The sequence below is a fragment of the Nomascus leucogenys genome, chromosome 12 (assembly GCF_006542625.1).
Source record: "Nomascus leucogenys isolate Asia chromosome 12, Asia_NLE_v1, whole genome shotgun sequence".
Classification (NCBI taxonomy): Eukaryota; Metazoa; Chordata; class Mammalia; order Primates; family Hylobatidae; genus Nomascus; species Nomascus leucogenys.
In genome coordinates this window covers 25758442-25778165 of record NC_044392.1, presented here as the reverse complement: position 1 = coordinate 25778165, position 19724 = coordinate 25758442, and the positions used below count along the sequence as shown (strand labels likewise).

Below are 19724 nucleotides of genomic sequence, written 5' to 3'. Positions count from 1 at the left end.
TTATTTATGGATAACAAAAGTCAGTGACCGTCTTTATGCAAAAAATAGATAGTAGTAGTTTTTCTTTGGTGTTGTAGATCAGAATATGCCATCCCAAAATATGCTACTCTCGTGGAAAGATTATTTTGAGCTGAAGGCAACTTAGGAGAGCTTTCTGCTCTCCTCCTATCTGCCTGAAAACAGACAATAAATTCTTCTTGTGAAAGAGAGGAATTCCCTGTACCCCAGTTACTTCCCATACCAGGAAAAGGATAACAACCTTATTATTATTACCAAAGATGAGATGGTACTGAGAAAAAATCTGCACAAACAAACCTCACTAACTAGCCCTTATCTACCATTAGTTTCTTATATATTAAATTTGCCTTCCTATTGTTCATCACTCCTAGAAGCTCGAAGTCCCTTTCCTTTGTCTTGTCGCTTCCCTTTAAATTTGTCTTCTTGTCTAAATGGTATAAAAACCTCCAAACCGAGCCTTTTCATTGGGGGTTTTCTTTCTACGACATATCCCCAACTATTCCAACCCACCCCTGGCAGCTGATTCATGTAAAATTTTGAGTATCAAATAAATTTGTATGCCTTTTCTCCTGTTAATCCATCAGTTGTCAGTTTATTTCACAGACCTAGCCAGAGAACCTAAGAAGGTAGAAAAGAACTTTGCTTCCCACCAGTGTTCTATTCCTTCAGCCATCTCTTACCGCACCTCCCCCTCCCTGGGCACCTAGAGTCATCTCCTTTAATCCTATCTCTTAACAAACTCTTCAATTCACATGTATTAAGTTAAATAAGTGAATTCTTAGAAAAGTAGAAAAAAAATTAAGTTGTGTACTAGAAGGTAGAAGTTAATGATTATATCCACAAACATAGTTCAAAACTTATTGTTTGAAGTGAATATAATGAAACATCGTCAAATAAACATTTTTTTTTAATATGTGAGGGCAACCTTAACATCTTGAAAAACATGAATGTTACATGCGGGTGTTTTCCGTTATTCTTATTCCCTAGAAGGAAACTGAACACAGAAAAAAAAACCCTGAATAATTACATTATTTAATAACCTACCTGAGTAGACTCTCTATTTTTAATCTCTCCTTACAATGCACTCTACCCACTGCTATGATAATATTCTCATGGGATTATCTTCACAGTGGGCTTTAGGCATTTAATGCCTACAGAAGAAGGTCCAAACTTTTTTTTTTTTTGTCTCAGTATGGCATTCAAGACTATAACATCTAGCACACACTCTGGCCTCATCTCTCAATAAAGTCCCTACTCCACCATCCTACTTAGACACTTTATTAGAAGTTTCTTAAACATCTATTGCACTTTCCCTCATCTGCACCTTTGTTCACACTGTTCTCTAGCTTTCTGCAGTATAGCAGAAAGGGTGTAGGCTTTACAGCCAGCCCGACCTGGGTTCTAATTCCAACTGTAACCCTTATTTAGCTGTGTAATCTTGGGCAAATCTGAGCCTCAATTTCACTTTTAAAGGAACTCAAGCATATATGCCTTAAAAGATTGATGATGATGATTTTAAATTAAGATAGCACTTAGTATACTGCCTGGGTGGTACTTAACAGATGTGTTTGTTTATGGTCTTTTGTCCAGGCACCTTACTTTCCCTTTGTCTTAAGAATTCTGAAACCCTTTACATCTTTATGAAGCCCAGCTCAAAAGCCCCTATCTTCATAAAGTATTCCACCATTCTCCAAGTTAGAAGTAACCTCTTCCCTCTAGGGTCAATAATTTCAGGGGTAATGATCTTATAAAGATTTCTTTCATTCGGGTTCATACTATAGTTATTTATGAATATTTCTATTTACTAGGTTGTAAGTCACTTAAATGCAGAGAATATATTTTCATAGTGCACAATATTTGATGAACTAAAAACAAGTACAGTTGTCCAGTTATGTGGATTAGTATATAACATGTTAAAGATGACAGCAACATTTACTGATTGATCATTTATCTTGTGCCAACTATTTTCTTAGCACTTCCCATGTATTTTCTAATTTTATTTCAGAATATTACATGTAAGGTACTATTAATCTAATTTCACAGAAAAGGAAACTGAGGCACAGAAAGGTTAAATAACTTTCCCAAAGTCTTACAGCTAATACTTAATGGTGATAGGAGGCAAACCTGGCAACTTGGTCCAGCACTCTCAATCAGAACATTACCCCAAGACAGAAGGTAATAAATGACACACATCCCACCCTCTACCCTTAGATGTTTAAAAGCACAACCTTGCTAAATAAGGATCTAAAAACAAAAACAAAAACAAAAAAAAGCCAACAAAAATCAGAAATGTTTTCTCCCCTAAAACAACTTCATGACAAAGGAAGGTAAGTTCCTTGAAAATTTTACTGGCGAAAAAAAAGCCTAGAAGATGATTTTTAAGTTTAGTTCCCCTTTCAAGTGGTAGAACACTATTAGTGACATAGAAAATGTAAAGTACACTGAAATACTATTCACATTTTTCCTCTAAAAGCAGAAACTGCAGCTGAGATGGCTAGCGAAGTTATGAACAGTTCTGCCTTAAACAATTTGTCCTATAATCACTGAATTTTCTTCTTAAAGTGTGCCCACTAAGTTTAAATTGTATGTCCATTTAAGTCCTTTAACAAGCATTTGATTAAATGGAAATGGTAAATCACTATGAACAGTATCTGCAAATACAGTTCCCTGGAGGGCACAGAACAGTGAGAAACATGACTGAATTTAAATATCCTTCCTTAAATAAATTTAAAGACAAAAAAATTTGAGGTAACTAGGCTTCACACAAAAAAACTCACAATCTATACTATATCTGTTAATTCCTTAATATTCTCTCCATAAGAGCCTCTTGTCTTATTTGGACAAAGGCATTCTCTTTATGAACACAAATGTCTTGTTTTCTTATTGCCAGAAAAGAGAGTGTTAATTTGCACTCATACAAAGATGATTTCATGTCACTGAAAATAAAAGACCATACCTGCCTTAAGCTCTTTTTCATATCAAGATTATAAACATAAAAGAATGGGCTTTTGCTCCATTTTTTTTTTCTCTCTTCAGAGTGGGCTGTTACTATTTGTACTGCAGTTGCATCCTGAAAACTAAAATAGCTTCTCTCCTCATGTAGGAGGTCATGGACTCTGTGTATAGTCAAATCTGATTTTCACACAGGATCCTGCAGCCACAGAACAATTTCAAATAAATTTGCCCTTCTTTTGATGCATGATCTATAGTTGCCTTAGGAACATCCTCTCCCTTGCCCTTGAGAAGAAATACAGATATAAGATATAGAGATTCTTAAATTTTTTCTTTGTTCAACACCTTGTTAAGTGATACTATTCAATTGCCCAATTTCATCACTCATGCTGACATTTTATTACTTCATCCTATTGGGCCATTGTTGATTTCCTGACACGCAGAATCATTCTTTTATTTAAAGCACTTTCTAGTACATCTTTTAAAATTCAAATTTCTTTTGTTTTTGGAGCTCAGAGTTAAATTCATTTCACTTATCTGGGTTTTTTTGTTTGTTTGTTTGTTTTTGAGATGGAGTCTCGCTCTGTCGCCCAGGCTGGACTGCAGTGGCACAGTCTCGGCTCACTGCAATCCCCGCCTCCCGGGTTCAAGTGATTCTCCTGCTTCAGCCTCCTGAGTAGCTGGGATTACAGGTGTGCGCCACCACACCCAGCTAATTTTTGTATTTGGAGACAGGGTTTCGCCATGTTGGTCAGGCTGGTCTCGAACTCCTGACCTCGTGATCCACCCACCTCAGCCTCCTAAAGTGTTGAGATTACAGGCGTGAGCCATCGCACCCAGCCACTTATCTGGGTTTGATTCATCATGAGAATCCCCCTATTTGACCAGAGTGTTTCTTTACTTTATTCTAGACATAAATCTACAGTGCATTTTGGAACCAAGTGAGAGTCCATACAAAGATATTCAAACATAGGTTCCAATATCATCTTCAAAGGTTTTTAAATGCCATTTGTAAGCCTAATAGTTTCTTTTTGTCCCTGACCTTTCTTTTAGTATGTGGTCTTTCGGAGTTGACTTGGTAAAAATATATATAAATATGTCTAAGAAAGAATGAACACAAAACTACAATCTATCAATAAAAGGTCTTGCTCTTTAAACTAAAATGTTAGTTAGCCTTCCCTGCATTCTATAAAAAATCCAAGGGGGTTGAGTGAATTAACTGTCTGAATTGTGTTTGCAAGATGGACAATAAATGAACTTTGTGAATTTAAGATTCTAAGATCTGTGTCTCCTTTTACTATCTTACAAATATATATATATATACACACACACATACACACACACATATATATATATATACACACACACACTTAAAAAACTGTTTCATTATCATATATTTATTGAGCACTACAGGTCGGTGACTTAGTTAAGAATTTTATATGGATTACTTCACTTAATCTGCATAGCAACCCAGTGAGGAAGATACTATTTTTATCATCAATTTACAAAGAGTAAACATAGCCTTAGACTTAATAACTTGTCCAAATTCATACACACAGCTAAGAAATAGCAAAGCCAGGAATCAACTTGTGAAAACTGAGAAATATACCAATGCTGATCTGTATCATATTGACCCAGTAAGCTTATCACATGTCTGGGCTTCATCCGCAAAATGGAAGGAAGGAGAAAGGTGTCTTGGGTGGTCATTGACTATGTACAAGAGAGCCTCAGTTCTCATACATTATAAATATACATTACATTTCAAATGTCATAAACCTAGGCCCCCAAAAGCCTTGTTATATGGAAAATTTGGTCTTTTATTTATCTCCCTGTAAGTATGATTTCAAGTGATATCATCAGAGGAAAAGGCTTGGCCACAGAACCAAAGTGGTAAAGAGTGTTCCAAAGTCAATATACATGGCATTGACAGGCCAAATTCCCACTCTCCTTCCAATCCCCCACCCCCCATACACAAAATCCCAATTTGAGATCTGGGGAATTGGGATTTCCTCATCACAAGGGAACACTTTCAAAATCAGTTAATCCCAAATCTCTTCTTTCTTCTCCACTAGTATCCTTCCTTAGAAAATCTTAAACTCGTTCATCAGAATGAACAAAACAGTGGATTTCTAAAGGGCCTAGAAAAGTATGGCTACTCATTTGACAACTGTCTAAAGCAAAAACTGTTCAGGGTAAGAAATATGGGATTTCAGAACCACAAACAAGGATCCTCATACAATTAGTTATAAATAAACCCAGGCTGGTATTGAACTCCTGACCTCAGGTGATCCACCCTCCTCAGCCTCCCAAAGTGATGGGACTACTGGCGTGAGCCACCGCGCCATTGAAACCTCATCTCTACTAAAAATACAAAAATTAGCCAGGCATGGTGGTCGCCTGTAATTCTAGCTACTCAGGAGACTGAGGCATGAGAATTGCTTGAACCTGGGAGGTGGGGGTTGCAGTGAGCTGAGATTATGCCACTGCACTCCAACCTGGGTGACAGAGTGAGACTCAATCTCAAAAAACAAACAAACAAACAAACAAACCCAGCTGTGGTTGCCTAAGTTGTAGAAGGCAGAGGAGGTAGGTGGGAGCAACCTCTCCCCACAACTTACAGCAAAACACACATCAGGAAAAACCAAGATTTTGAATTCAGTACTAAGAAGGTTAATACTTAGCAGCCAGCTTTCCTCTGCAAATGGTTATTTCTGAACTTTGGTTACAGCCTTAAAAAATTACATAAACTGGATTTTGGAAAACACTTTCTTAATGAGAAAATCTTCACGGAAGCTATCTCTGATTAGCTCCTTCATATCTAAAGTATTGACCTTTACTGGTAACCCTGAATTCGTTAAGCCAATGTGGCCCCTTAGAAGAATAATATTTCTTTTTTCTTTTTTTTGAGATGGAGTCTCGCACCGTCACCTAGCCTAGAGTGCAGTGGCACAATCTCGGCTCACTGCAACCTCCGCCTCCCAGGTTCATGTGATTCTCCTGTCTCAGCCTGTCAAGTAGCTGGGATTACAGGTGCCTGCCACCACACCTGGCTAATTTGTGTGTTTTCAGTAGAAATGGGGTTTCGCCATGTTGGTGCCAGGCTGGTCTTGAACTCCTGACATTCAGTGATCCATCTGCCTCGACCTCCCAAAGTGCTGGGATTACAGCCACCATGCTTGGCAAGAGAAGAATAATATTTCCACATTCATTCTACTTCCCGGTTGTAGGTTCCTTAAATAAGCAAACAATACCTATTTTCAAAACTCGTAAGATACCTCAACAACCAGTTCAGATGGATACAGAGGTAACTTTACTTGGTTGCCCATTTAAGAAATAATACAGTACTCATAACCAGCAGAGATACTGAATAAAAAGGCAAGGAAACCAAGTATTTAGAGTGGCAGTTTTAAAGGCTGTATGGAGGGGAACGATCAGACTTAGCCAGCTGTCCTAAGCCAGACAGAGACCTCCATATTTTATGTAGGATCGCTGCAATCTGTAGACAAAAGGCATTTTTTCATTTGTCCACATGGTTGGTTCCTGCAGCTTCCATTTTTGGTGTGCTTCATTATTAAGAAGACTTTTGTTAACCAGTCTTTTATATTCCAATTACCTAACTGCATCAAATTCTCATTTAAATATACTTCAATGCATTCAAATAAGATAAATACAAAATCAGGATTCAGATAACAGGAAAAGAACCATTAAGAAGGCACACTTAGCATACAAAGCCAAACTGATCCTTATTCAGGGAGAAAAGGCTATAAAGAACATACACAAGAGAAGAAGGATTTAGATACAAAAGAACACATACATTCATCATTCCTTTCATTCTCAATGCTTTCCAAAGTCTTCTCGCCAACTGGCCCTAAACAACTTGATTATCCTTGCCACACTGCACTCAAATATTATCTCTAAACACTTTCAACTTGCAGCACATGTTAACAGTTAGTATCTCTGGACTCTGGATGATCTTCTGAATAAAGCTTGAGAACAATGCGCTTACAATGACAAGTATGAGGGGAAAAAATGACTGGATTGCTGATTAATACTGAGAAGAGCTCCTCTGAGCATAGAACTGCATATTTAAGAGAGCTATTCGCAAATTTCCTCCAGACTACTCTGGTAAGGCTGATTCTCGAATTCAGTACTATTTGGGGAATACCATGTAACAGAAAAAGCAATACATTCAAGGCATGGGAACCTGGATCTGAATTTTGGTTCTGCTTAATCCTTTTAGACATTGAATTTCTCCAAATATAAAGCAGATAATCTTAGGTAGAATCTTTATGACGATTTAAGGAAAACACAGTAGAGCATTGTTAGGGATCAGAACACACTATCTCCAAATAGGCACCTTGGTATTTGAAAAAACAGCAGAAGCAGGAAGACCTTCTCCCACACTTCTCCTCTGAAGTAGGTCATAAAAGAATTCTCTGCCCTTCCACTGAAGCAGGTCATAAGACTCTCATTCCAGAGGTGCCTACCCTTACCTGGAGGAAAGGAATGCCCTCATCTCTGGAGACAGAGACACAGAGAACAAGCTCAACAAACAGGTCTTGCTAAGTTGCCCCCAGTTTATTACCATTAGATCATACCCTTTTGTCCTCCAATCATACTTCTCCATGAGACTATTCATTTCTTCATCAAACCTAAGCATAAACATACACGTTTACCCATTCTTTGGGTCTTCATTTCTCAAGCCTTCTGTGTCATGTAAAACTTCTATGTCATGTAAAACTTACAGAGGTCTCCGTCATGAATCAAGCAACAGGTGAGAAAAATCTTTTCTCCCTTACAGCATGTAACCAAAGAGTAACTGGCATATTACAGGCACCAAACAAATAAATGGTAGTTGCTTTTACTAAAATACTATATAACCTTAATTTCCTTACAGTTAAAGGGTAGTTATCTCAGGCAATGATAGTACTATTAGTATCATATTAGTACTGTCAGTATCACCGTGTACTAGTAGTAATAATACTAGTGTATTATTCTAGTCAGTATACTTATGATCTTATGAAATTGATTAAAGTAGGCTCTCCAGGTTAGGCAGACTTAAATTTTATTCTAACTCAATCTTTAACTCCTCTTTCCTAGAAAACTAAGTAGCTCTTAACTCTGGTAGCTGCCGGTGTTTGTATTTTTTTGCTCTCCAAGTTGAAGCAAGGAATGTACCTGGGGCAACACTAATGAAGCACAACAAACAATTCAAGATGAATTTGAACATCAGTTGGTGGACTGCATTCTATAGGTTTATCAATAGCTGTGAGAAACCAGAAACCAAGGAGATAAAATGGTTAAAAGAGGGAAAGAGAAGTAGTGATTGGGCTAAAAAATGATGAGAATTTAGTTAAGCAGAAATAAGCAGACAAGACAATATGAAGAACAACATAAATACGAGTTTAGAAGCCGGAATGAGAATAGTATGGGACAATGAAGAAACTTTCTTAATGAAGTAGGTGAACTGTGTTAGAAAACAGAAATAAAGTTAGATGGATAGCATTATATCAGATTATCGAAAATCTTGAATGTAAATAGTTTAGATATGATAGTCTAAGTGCAAACACATGAGATCAGGGAATAGAGCAGTTAAAAAGTAGATACAGGAATGACATTATTCTATACTTATTATAAAGGCTAATTTTCTAAATACTAGTAAATTTTGAAATCTGAGTTACCTTTGAGTATTTTTTTCTATTGTACTTTTTCCTATAATTTTCTTAAGGATCATATTTAATATAAGGGTAAATATTCAATAGTATTGAATTTTCTTAAGGATCATATTTAATAGTAAGGGTAAATATAATTTTAAAATTAGATACAGATATCTGAAGTGAAATAGATTAAATAACAAGTTCAGGTAATATATTTATCAAAATTTCTCCTTATTTTTAGTGTTGGCCAAAATATACCAGATAGAGGTACACACAAATGCTGAATTTGAAAAAAACTTTTCTGAAAGACCTGGGTCAACTAAAGGTAACAAGCAATGTTTGATTATCTCTGTATAAAGATGAACATTTGGTAGTGCCCAAAGGCCGACTGAAGGGGACATAAAGCTGTTAGAAGTAAATCGAGAGAAGGGGAAGGGTAAGGAACAGAAATGAGGAGATGAAAAGCAGAAACGAAAACAAAGATAAATATAGAAGACATTTCAAAGAATGAATTACTGTTATTTGATGAATAATTAGATGGAAAATAAAGAGATGCAACAATAATGATTCTGGGGTTTTAGACTTAAATGACTTAGAAAGACTGATAAAGCCAGAAGGAAATAAGGATGTTAGTATGTCAAAGTTGGAAAGGTATTTTGTAGTAACTTTTTTTGTTGTTGTACAGAATATATTCTCCAAAAACTCACTGCCTAATTTAAATTAACACTTGTTATATTTTGAGTCTTAAAGTTCTTATTTTGGTCATTTGGGTCCTTGAAAACTTAATCAGATAAAATTTATTCATTTAGCAAATTCTTATTAAGCAAATATACAAACAGAAAAGAGCTCAAAAACTGATATTTTATAGCACTTTATTATATATAAATCCCAAAGGGAGTTTGTTGAAAATGGAGGTTCCAGGGCCCCCCCGTTGGTGAAAACACTGAGGTACTAGGAGGGTACCCATCTGGGAAGAAAATGCCAAAGTGTTTCCAACAGTTACTAGCACAGACCTATTCTTCTGTGTACTCCACCTGCCACTCTCCAATACCTTGCCCTATGCATCTCTTCCCATGAGTTATTTCTGAGTTGTATCCATTATAATAAATCAGTCAATGTTTTATGGAATTTGGCTGTAAACATCAGAACACAGTACCTTTCGGGAGGCAGATCTTCGACTCCAGCTGTAATGTTCCAATTAATCATGAGCACTACCAGAATGTTCCAGCCTTTGTTTTTGCTACTGAGGAGACCAATGAGAACCCTGGCTTATTATCTAATGTCTCCCTTGGATTTAGTCTCTACATCTTCCAAAGTGACCAATAGACCACGGAGAGCCTCCTGATGTGGCACCCAGGAGGGTTTGAGACAGTACCTAATCACTCCTATAAAGAAAGAATAGGTCTGCGGCAGTGACTGTTGGAAACACTTTGGCATTTTCTTCCAGATGGGAACACTATGGCACTTCTAAATTTCCACAGGTGGCTTCAAAATTGGATGTGACAGAGATGGGATCTTTGCTTCTCCCATGCAATTCTAGGCTACTTAACAAAAGGAGAGAATTATGTAACCCATAACAACAACAACAAATACAAAAGGTGGTTGGTTCTTGGTCCTCACCTTCAGAAAGTCTAAATATAACAAGTATAGGGTTTAGATATTTAAAATTTTAATTCCTATCCCAAGTAACTAATAATTCTAAAGCAAGTGATCAATAGACCATACTTTGAAAAATACTAATACACATGTTGAAACTATCTACAAATATTGAACTCAGAAGGAAAACCAAGACGTATTTTTCTGCTTTTGGTCAGGTGGCCAGTGAGAGGGAGGGGAGGAGGAAAGAATTTACTGAATACCTACTTAACAGATCCCATCTGAGGCCCAGAGAGCAGCAACATAAAAAAAAACAAGAATTTTTTTTTTTTTTTTTTTTTCAGACAGAGTCTAGCTGTGTTGCCGGAATGGAGTGCAGTGGCGTGATCTTGGCTCACTGCAACTGCCATCTCCCGGGTTCAAGCGATTCTCCTGCCTCAGCCACCCGAGTAGCTGGGATTACAGGTGCCCATGGCCAAGCCCAGCTAATTCTTGTATTTTTTAGTAGAGTCGTGTTTCACCTGTTGGCCAGGCTGGTCTCAAATCCCTGACCTCAGGTGATCTGCCTGCCTCGGCCTCCCAAAATGCTGAAATTACAGGTGTAAGTTCCCAGCCAAAATGACAAAAATTTCTAGCCTCAGGAAGCTTTTTAGCACATTGAGAATAACTGCATATAAGCCTTATTTATTTTTTTGAGACAGAGTTTCGCTCTTGTTGCCCAGGCTGGAGTGCAATGGCACGATCTTGGCTCACCACGACCTCTGCCTCCCAGGTTCAAGCAATTCTTCTGCCTCAGCCTCCTGAGTAGCTGAGATTACAGGCGTGTGCTACCACACCCGGGTAATTGTGTATTTTTAGTAGAGATAGGGTTTCTCCATGTTGGTCAGGCTGGTCTCAAACTCCTAAACTCAGGTGATGTGCCCGCCTCAGCCTCCCAAAGTGCTGGGATTACAGGCGTGAACCACCCCACCTGGCCAAGCCTTATTTTTTGTAACACTTTTACAAGTCTAATTTTTAGTGAAATGTATTTGGTTAAAAGATATTATAATCAGTACTGGAGTTTGAATTACACAAATGGCTCATGACAGTTTAGTAAAAGAGTTAACTCTGCAAATGGAAATACATTGAGAATTTAAAATAAAAGACGATGAAATGGAAAGCTCAGGACTGGGTTGCTACCTAAACTTCTATAGTTTACATGTACTAATCTTTTCTTTCATCTTTCCATTCTTGTATTTTAAACCAGCCCATGAAAATAAAATACATGAAGTCAGCATAACACAGTAAAAATTAATTCAGAAAATGTTGAATTTTACTGCATGCAGAGCTACAAGTTGCTAAATGTTACACATTTTAAAGTACATACTGTTTACAAAGTGATAGAAAGAAGAAATTAGGGCTGTTCTTATGAGATAACTTTGTAAGACTTTAGAGTTTTTGAAAAATATAATGGTTGCCTTGTAAAGCAGGAGCTCCCTACCACTGGAAAAGTTCAAATAAGTTTGAAAAACACCCCCATTAGAGATGTGATATACATAATTTCTATAATGGAAAAAAGTAAGTCTAGATCAATCTAATGGTATTTATCTACCCAATGAACACTCTAATATTTTTGTGGCTACAAAACTCAGCACTGTGTAAAGTTCCAGTATAATGGCATTATCATATGTAACAAATAGAAGTGCAGGAAGGGGTATTTGGGAACAGTGAGCAGCAAGATCTAAAGCACAAAGATGAAAACAAATGAGCAAACAAAAAACCCAGCATTGGGTGTTTGAGGATCCTATAGGCAGTTCATGTTGCTGGAGTGTAAAATGTGCTTATGCAAGTAGTAAGTGATTGAGCTGGAGAGGGAGGTGGGGGCCTGATGAAGAAGGTTGTTAGATGTCACATAAAGTTTAGATCTTATTCTGTAACCATTGGGGAAACACTAACAGATTTTAAACAGCGAGATAAACAAGTCTAGAACTATTAAGAAGTAATGGCAGGACATAACTAAACTAAATGGCAGGAGCTTGAACTAAAGGCAGGTGGTAGAGTCACAGGGTTGGAAATAAGGATGGATTCAATATATATTAAAGGAAAAACAAGATTAAGTTTGTGCTTAGATACATACCACTGGTTAGATACATACATACTGGTTTTGCATTTGTAAGATCCAAAGTCTTTAAATTTATGAAATGCCAAAGGATAGGACTGTGCTTAAAATTTTAGAAATTTAATCCAATATTTTCCATGTGATAGTAAGTCAATGCAATAGACTACATTGTTTGAATTTCTATAGTAACTCCAAAAATTACAGGCATTCAGGGAAAAACAGAATCTGAGGAGACAAAGCAATCATTAAACCAGACTCAGGTACGACACTCAGTTCAAATGTTAAAACTGTATGAAATAAAATAACGATGATTAATATGGTTAAAGGGGTTGATGGAAAGATAGAAAACGTTTAAGATCAAATAGGTAATTTCAGTGAAGAGATTAAAGTATGAGAAAGAATCAAAGAGAAATCCTAGAAATAAACAAACATAGTAACAGAAATAAAAAATGCTTTTGATGCTACGATCAGCAGTCTTCAAACAGTTAAGGAAAGAATACATGGGCCAGGCATGGTGGCTCAGGTCTGTAATCTCAGCACTTTGGAAGGCCGAGACAGGTGGATCACCTGAGGTCAGGAGTTTGAGACCAGTCTGACCAACATGGTGAAACCCTGTCTCTACTAAAAATACAAAAATTAGCTGGGTGTGCTGGTGTGCGCCTGTAGTCCCAGCTACTCAGGAGGCTGAGACAGGAGAATTGCTTGAACCTGGGAGGTGGAGGTTGCAGGGAGCCAAGATTGCGCTATTGCACTCCAGCCTGGGTGACAGAGTGAGACTCCATCTCAAAAAAAAAAAAAAAAAAAAGAATATATGAGACTGAATGTAGAAATGAAATCACCCAAAATAAAATACAAAGAACTAAGGAGTGTAAAAACAAAACAAAATAGGCATCTAAGAGCTATGAAACAGTATCAAATGGGCTAAGACACCCATAATAATTAGAATTCCAGGTGAAGAGAAAAGGTAGCAGAAGAACAACTGAGAATTTCCCAAACTTAAGAGCAGATTCCAAATCCCTATTCAAGAAGTTCAGAGAACACCAAGCAAGATGAACCAACATCTCAACATATCATATAGAAACTGCTGAAAAATCAAAGATAAAATCTTTAAATAAGAGAGAAAAAAGGAGACATATTATATACAGAGGAACAGAGATAAGAATTACATCAGACTTCTCTTGGGAAACTATGTCAGCAAGAAGACAATGGTATAACCTGTCAATCCAGAGTTCAATACCTAGCAAAAATATCTTTCAAAAAGGAAGAATAAATATTTTTCTCAAACAAAAACTGAGGGTATTCACTGTCTGCAAATTACCCTACAGAAAATGTTACAGGAAGTTATGAGGAATGTGATGCAGGTCAGCATCTTGGATTTATACAAATAAATGAAGACCACTGAAGATAAAATAATATTCATTTTTTCTTATTTTTAACTTCTCTAAAAGATAACTACTTCATGCAAAAGTAGCAACATTTTATTGTGTGTTGTAACATATGTAAAAGTAAAATACATAAAAATAATAGCACAAAGGATAGTATAAAGAAATTCAGGATACACTGTTGTAAGGTTCTTATACTGCCCTTGAAGCAGTACAATATTACTTTAAAAAGCTTCAGATTACTTTAAAGGCATATTGTAAGCTCTAGGGCAATCACTGAGAAATTTTGAAGAAAGGTATAAATAATAAGTCAAAAGAGGTGACACAAATCATAAAGGTCTATGAAATCTGAAAAAAGGCAGAAAATGAACGGAAAAATATGTAGTAGGCATGAAGATATATTTTAATACAAATATAATCACATATGCATTAAATGGCAAAACAAAGCCTAACTATATGCTATCTGTAAGTAACTTACTTTATAAATAAAGAGATAGATAGATTAAAAGTAAAAACATGGAGAAAAACATATAATGCAAACGCTAAGCAAAAATAGCTGGAAGCTATATTAATTTCAGAAAAAATAGACTTCAGGACAATAAATATCGGGAATAAAGGGGGATATTACCTCACAATAAAGGGTTTTTTTCCTCAAGAAGAAATAACGATCTAAAATATATGCACAATAATGCACTGAATACATGAAGCAAAATGCATATGTTTCAAAGGAAAAAGAAAAAAAACACAATTACAGTTGAGGAACTCCATAGTTCTCTGTCTCTTTTATGGCAGAACAAGTAGGGAGAAAACCAGTAAGGATTTTTAGTAGCTGTCATATATATGAAAAATAGCACCAAACAGGCAGCAAGGAAGGTAGTGGTATTAAAACGAAGTTTCTATAGTTTACCAAATATTACATTAGTATTAATCTGATGTAAATTGTGATTAAGATGCAAATTGTAATACCTACAGCAACTACTAAAGAAATAAAACAAAATTAAATTAAATTTAAATGGGACATTAAAAAGTCAGAAGGTAATGAAAGATGACCACAGAAATAAAAAAGGCACTCATAGAAAACAAATAGCAAAATGGCACTGTAAATCAAAACAAAACATTATTTACATCAAATGGGAATGGTCTAAACACCCCAATCAAAAGGCAGGAATTACCAGATTGAAGAAACAAAAAAATCCAACAATTCCACTTGTAAGACACATAATTTACATTCAAAGATAAAAATAGGTTGAAATTAAAAGGTAGGAAGACAATATACCACATAAACAATAACTATAAAAAAGCTGGAATGGCTATGTTAATGTCAGACAAAACAGACTTTATGATCAAAAACATTATCGGACAAAAAAAGGGGCATTTCATAATGATAAAAGAGTCAATACACATCAAGAAGCTATAAAAATATAAATGTATGTACACCAAACAACAGAGCATACACCAAAAAAGCAAAAACTGACATTTGTAAGGAGAAATAATTAACTGAACAACTAATGGTTGGAAATTTCAATATTGCCACTCTCGTTGATACATCAACCAGAAAGAAAATTCGGCAGAAATAGAAAAATGCAAATCACTATGAACCAACTTGACCTAACTGACATTTATAGAACAATCTAACTAATAAAATCACATTATTGTCAAGTGCACATGAAACATTTACCAAGCTAGACTATATTTGAGACTGTGAAACAAACTTTAAACTTAAAATGCAGATACTTGGAGAACTCTCAAATTTGGGTATTAAACAACACACTTCTAAATAATGCAAAGGCTAGGACGGGGAGATTTGTTGAAAGATACAAAATTACAGCTAGATAGGAGGAGTAAGTTCTAGTGTTGTACAGCACTGTAGGATGACTACAGTTAAAAATAATATATAGTTTCAAATAGCTAGAAGGAGAATAACGACTGTTTCCAACACAAAGAAATAATAAATATTTACTCTTTCTGAGATGAAAAATATGGATATGCTAATTGCTCTGATCTGATCATCATATATTATATGTATTGCAACAGCCCTGTGTACTCCATAAATATATCCAATTATTATGTGCCAAATAAACAACCCAAAGGTCAAACAAAACATCAAGGGAAGTTATAAAAAATTACAACTGGATGAAATTAAAAATTACAGGGCTAGTATATCTTAAGTACATTTCTTCTGGATGTGCTTTACTGGGAGTAGTGAAAACTGGTAGTAACAATCAAGGGAAGGCATAAACAAAAAAACAATCAAGGGAAGGCATAAACAATCAAGGGAAGGCAAAACAAAAAAAATTTGTTACATGCTCTTTCTTCATTAACATTTCATCTCCAATGCTAAACTAATAACCACTAAGAGCTCCTCTTGCATGGCTGATGTTAATTTTTCTCTCAAAAGGAGTCTTAACAAATGAAACGAGTGAAGAGCAGTTATCTGTCACTCTTTCTGCCTAAATGTGAACCTCCAAACTATCTAAAACATTTTCAAAGAGAAAAGAAATGGAGGAGGACAAGGAAATAAAATAAAGTGTTAAGAAATTATGTACTCTGGGGCCAGGCACAGTGGCCTGTAATCCCAGCACTTTGGGAGGCCGAGGCGGGCAGATCACGAGGTCAGGAGATCGAGACCATCCTGGCTAACACAGTGAAGTCCTGACTCTACTAAAAATACAAAAAATTAGCTAGGCATGGTGGCACACACCTATAGTCCCAGCTACTTGAGAGGCTGAGGCAGGAGAATCACTTGAACACGGGAGGCAGAGGTTTCAGTGAGCCCAGATTGGAGACTGGGCCACTGGGCAACAGAGTGAGAATCTGTCTTAAAAAAAAAAAAAAAAAAAAAAAGTACTCTGGCAACATTGAATACTACTACTTTCAATGAATGAATTCATAAGGTTTTTCAAAAATTTAAGTTACATGCACATATAGGTATACATTAAACACTTGCATATTTGGGAGGAAGAACAGAAACAAATACTTCTATTTTCCTAAAAACTGTGAGTACAGACTTATCCTAGTGAATCATGTTATTTTATAAGGTAAGATTGTTACTCTAAATAACACATCAAATAAAAATATATATACATTTTAAACTGTAATTGGATGAGGAGAGAGAACAGGTGAATTTAATAAAGTAATTTCTTATCCCTAGGACCTCATATTCAGATGACTGGAATCCATTCACTCAAATATGCCATCTACTCTATTAAAAACAAATACACACAAAACATATTGCCTAGAATTCCGTGTCAGTTGGAATATTCTATTCAGGAGGTGTCTTTAATGGGAAGAATCTGGGAAGTCTCAGGTCAGAATTCAGAATATTTTACAGAAATAATTGAGAAAAACTCTTCTTATTTGAAATACTACATTTCAATCACTTCAGAATATGAGGAAGAAAACACTTAAAAAGTGCCGGTTATTAACTTATAGGCTACATAGAAACATGCCTTCTAAATTTTAAAAGATTTAGGATGAAAGTGTTTTGTTTTTATACGCAGCCTTCACAATGAGGTAAAAACATCTAATTAACAAATGGTGCAGTAAAACTGTTTGCCCATTTATTTTGAGAAGGATGAAAACTGAACCCTATGCACTAAAACAAAACAGAAAAAAGAATCCGACCGAAAAGCACCCATGTATGTAACTGCCCACTCAAAATGTAGTCACTCTATTTTCTTAACAACTGACCTACTATGTTTTCCATGTAAGGCTCTTGTTTTCAAGATTACTACACCAAAAAACTTACGTGGTAATGCAGAGCAATAAGTAATACAATGGTTGTACACTACAGGAATTTTTCATTAATAAAAACAGCAAATATAAAAAATAAAAATAGCAAATGTATAATTAAATAGCTCGACATATTTTTCTTACTTTTTACCTATATCACATACAAGTTTTATTTCATATTCTTTTACTTTTCTTATTTATCTATTTATTTTTAAAGTTTTAAGAGATGGGGTCTCATTCTATCACTCAGAATACAGTGGAGCAATCATAGCTCACTGTAGCCTCAAACTCCTGGGCTCACGGGATCCTCGTACCTCAGCCTTCCAAGTAACTGGGACTACAGGTGTGTGCCACCATGCCTGACTAATTTTTAAAATTTTCTTAGAAATGGGGGTTTCACTATGTTGCCCAGACTGTTCTTAAACTGCCGGACTCAAACAATCCTCTCACCTCAGCCCCCCGAACTGCTGGGATTACAGGTGTGAGCCACTGTGGCCAGCACATTCTCTTTTTTTAAAGTCTCTATAACCACACTCAGAATCGAGCACCAGGCATACTCATTTTTAACAGACTGTGAAATCATACACAAATTATGGATATAGTCCTTTTATTTCAAATTAGAGATATTTTACCCAAACAATGCTTTCTAAAAAGCTCATGTTAAAAGGTGAACATGTTTTATATTTGTTCAAAGGTGGAAATTAATAATCTTGGCATAATCTCATAAAATATATGTATAAATATATATATACATATAAATATACCTAGCTGACATACATAAGCCCAATTCAAACTTTCTTTTCATAAACAGATCTAATAGTCTTAGATGGGGAAAAAAGATGTCTTTATAATCTTATTTACCTGTGAGGTCATTTGTGATATTATTTGTGAGATTATGTGCAGACTAATGTGTTTATGAAGTCATTCTCTTTTAATTATGCATTAGCAGATAAATGTGGAATTCTTCACTACAACTGATCTATTCTACATACAATAGATGTACATTGTATGAATGTGATGTTATGTAAATTAAAGTTTGTCTACTGCCAAAAATCTCACTTGAGTTTTACAACTTTGTGAGGAAGTCTGGTATTATTTTCCTCTAAGAGATGAGGAAACAAGAAAGGTAAAGTTACTTAAGGTTAGACTCTCTCTTCTTCACTTTTTAATTATAAAATAATAGACAACAGGAATCTAGACTGAAAGGAGTAGACAAGAAGAATTAAAGCAGTAAAATAAAGAGCACCTAAACAATTGTGTGGCTTTTTTCTTTTTTTCATTTTAAGTCTACCAAACTAAAAATTAGCAAACTTCTAAGTGAGAACAGGCAACTAACATTCGTAACTTTATTTATTTTTAACATTTGTAACTTTTAGTAATTAGTACACCTAGTACAATTTAATTTGCAGTCTTATCAGGACAACTTGTCAGATTATAGACATTTTTTGAGCACTGATTTTTAATCATTAACATTTAACCCGTTAGGAATCTTCTAAAAGCTATAAACTCTCTTCCTAGTAAAATACCCATACGGAAATGAAAAACCTTTTCATATGATTTCAATTGGTAAAAAATGCCCTGAAGATCCTTGTGGAGTAGGTGTTCCATGAATCTCAAGTTAAAAATTTTTACTAGAGAAATCAAAGAGCCCTAAAGGACTATAATGAGTAATCAAATGAGGTAACTGCTAATCTAATGTCCACATGTGATTTAAGAAGGGGCTTAAGAAAAAATGGTTTAGTTCCAGAAAATAAACTACATCAACTAACTCATCACTAGCTTGAAGTGTGAGAATTACTATCTATTCTACTTATTCATTTTAGTATATCATTATTATTATTAGTATAACATTATTAATAGAGCAGTGAGAAGTGTGCTAATTCATGCAAACACTGAAAACTACAGTTATACATTAGGAAATGTGAGTGCCTCTGCATTGATTCTTTCATTTTACATGTAGGTTATGTTTGTCCAATAAAAACTTCAGAGCAATGTTCCAAAGAAAAAAAAGAAAGCATTAGTCTACCGTTTTTTAAATCTATAATCTTTCAAAATAGTAACTGATTAGAACAGAAGCTCTTTACTAGAGGAACGTGACAGATATTATTAAGATACAATATAAACTAAAATGTAATAACATTCTATTAACCTGTGGCAGCAAAAGTCTATCTGAACACTTGCTGACAATGTAAAGTTGCCAAAGTTAATGTAAAAAAGAATGCAAGCTGAGCACGGTGGCACACATTTGTAATCCCAGCTACTTGGGTAGCTGAGGAATGAGGATTGCTT

General features: G+C 35.5%; 1 protein-coding gene and 1 non-coding gene across 4 annotated transcripts in view; both read right to left on the bottom strand.

Annotated features, from left to right (window-relative positions):
• COP1 (COP1 E3 ubiquitin ligase) overlaps positions 1–19724 on the bottom strand; it is a 257866-nt gene that overhangs the window by 17264 nt on the left and 220878 nt on the right. The gene's annotated exons all lie outside the window — the stretch shown is intronic.
• LOC115837793 lies at positions 6383–6524 on the bottom strand. Its single transcript, XR_004032843.1, has one exon.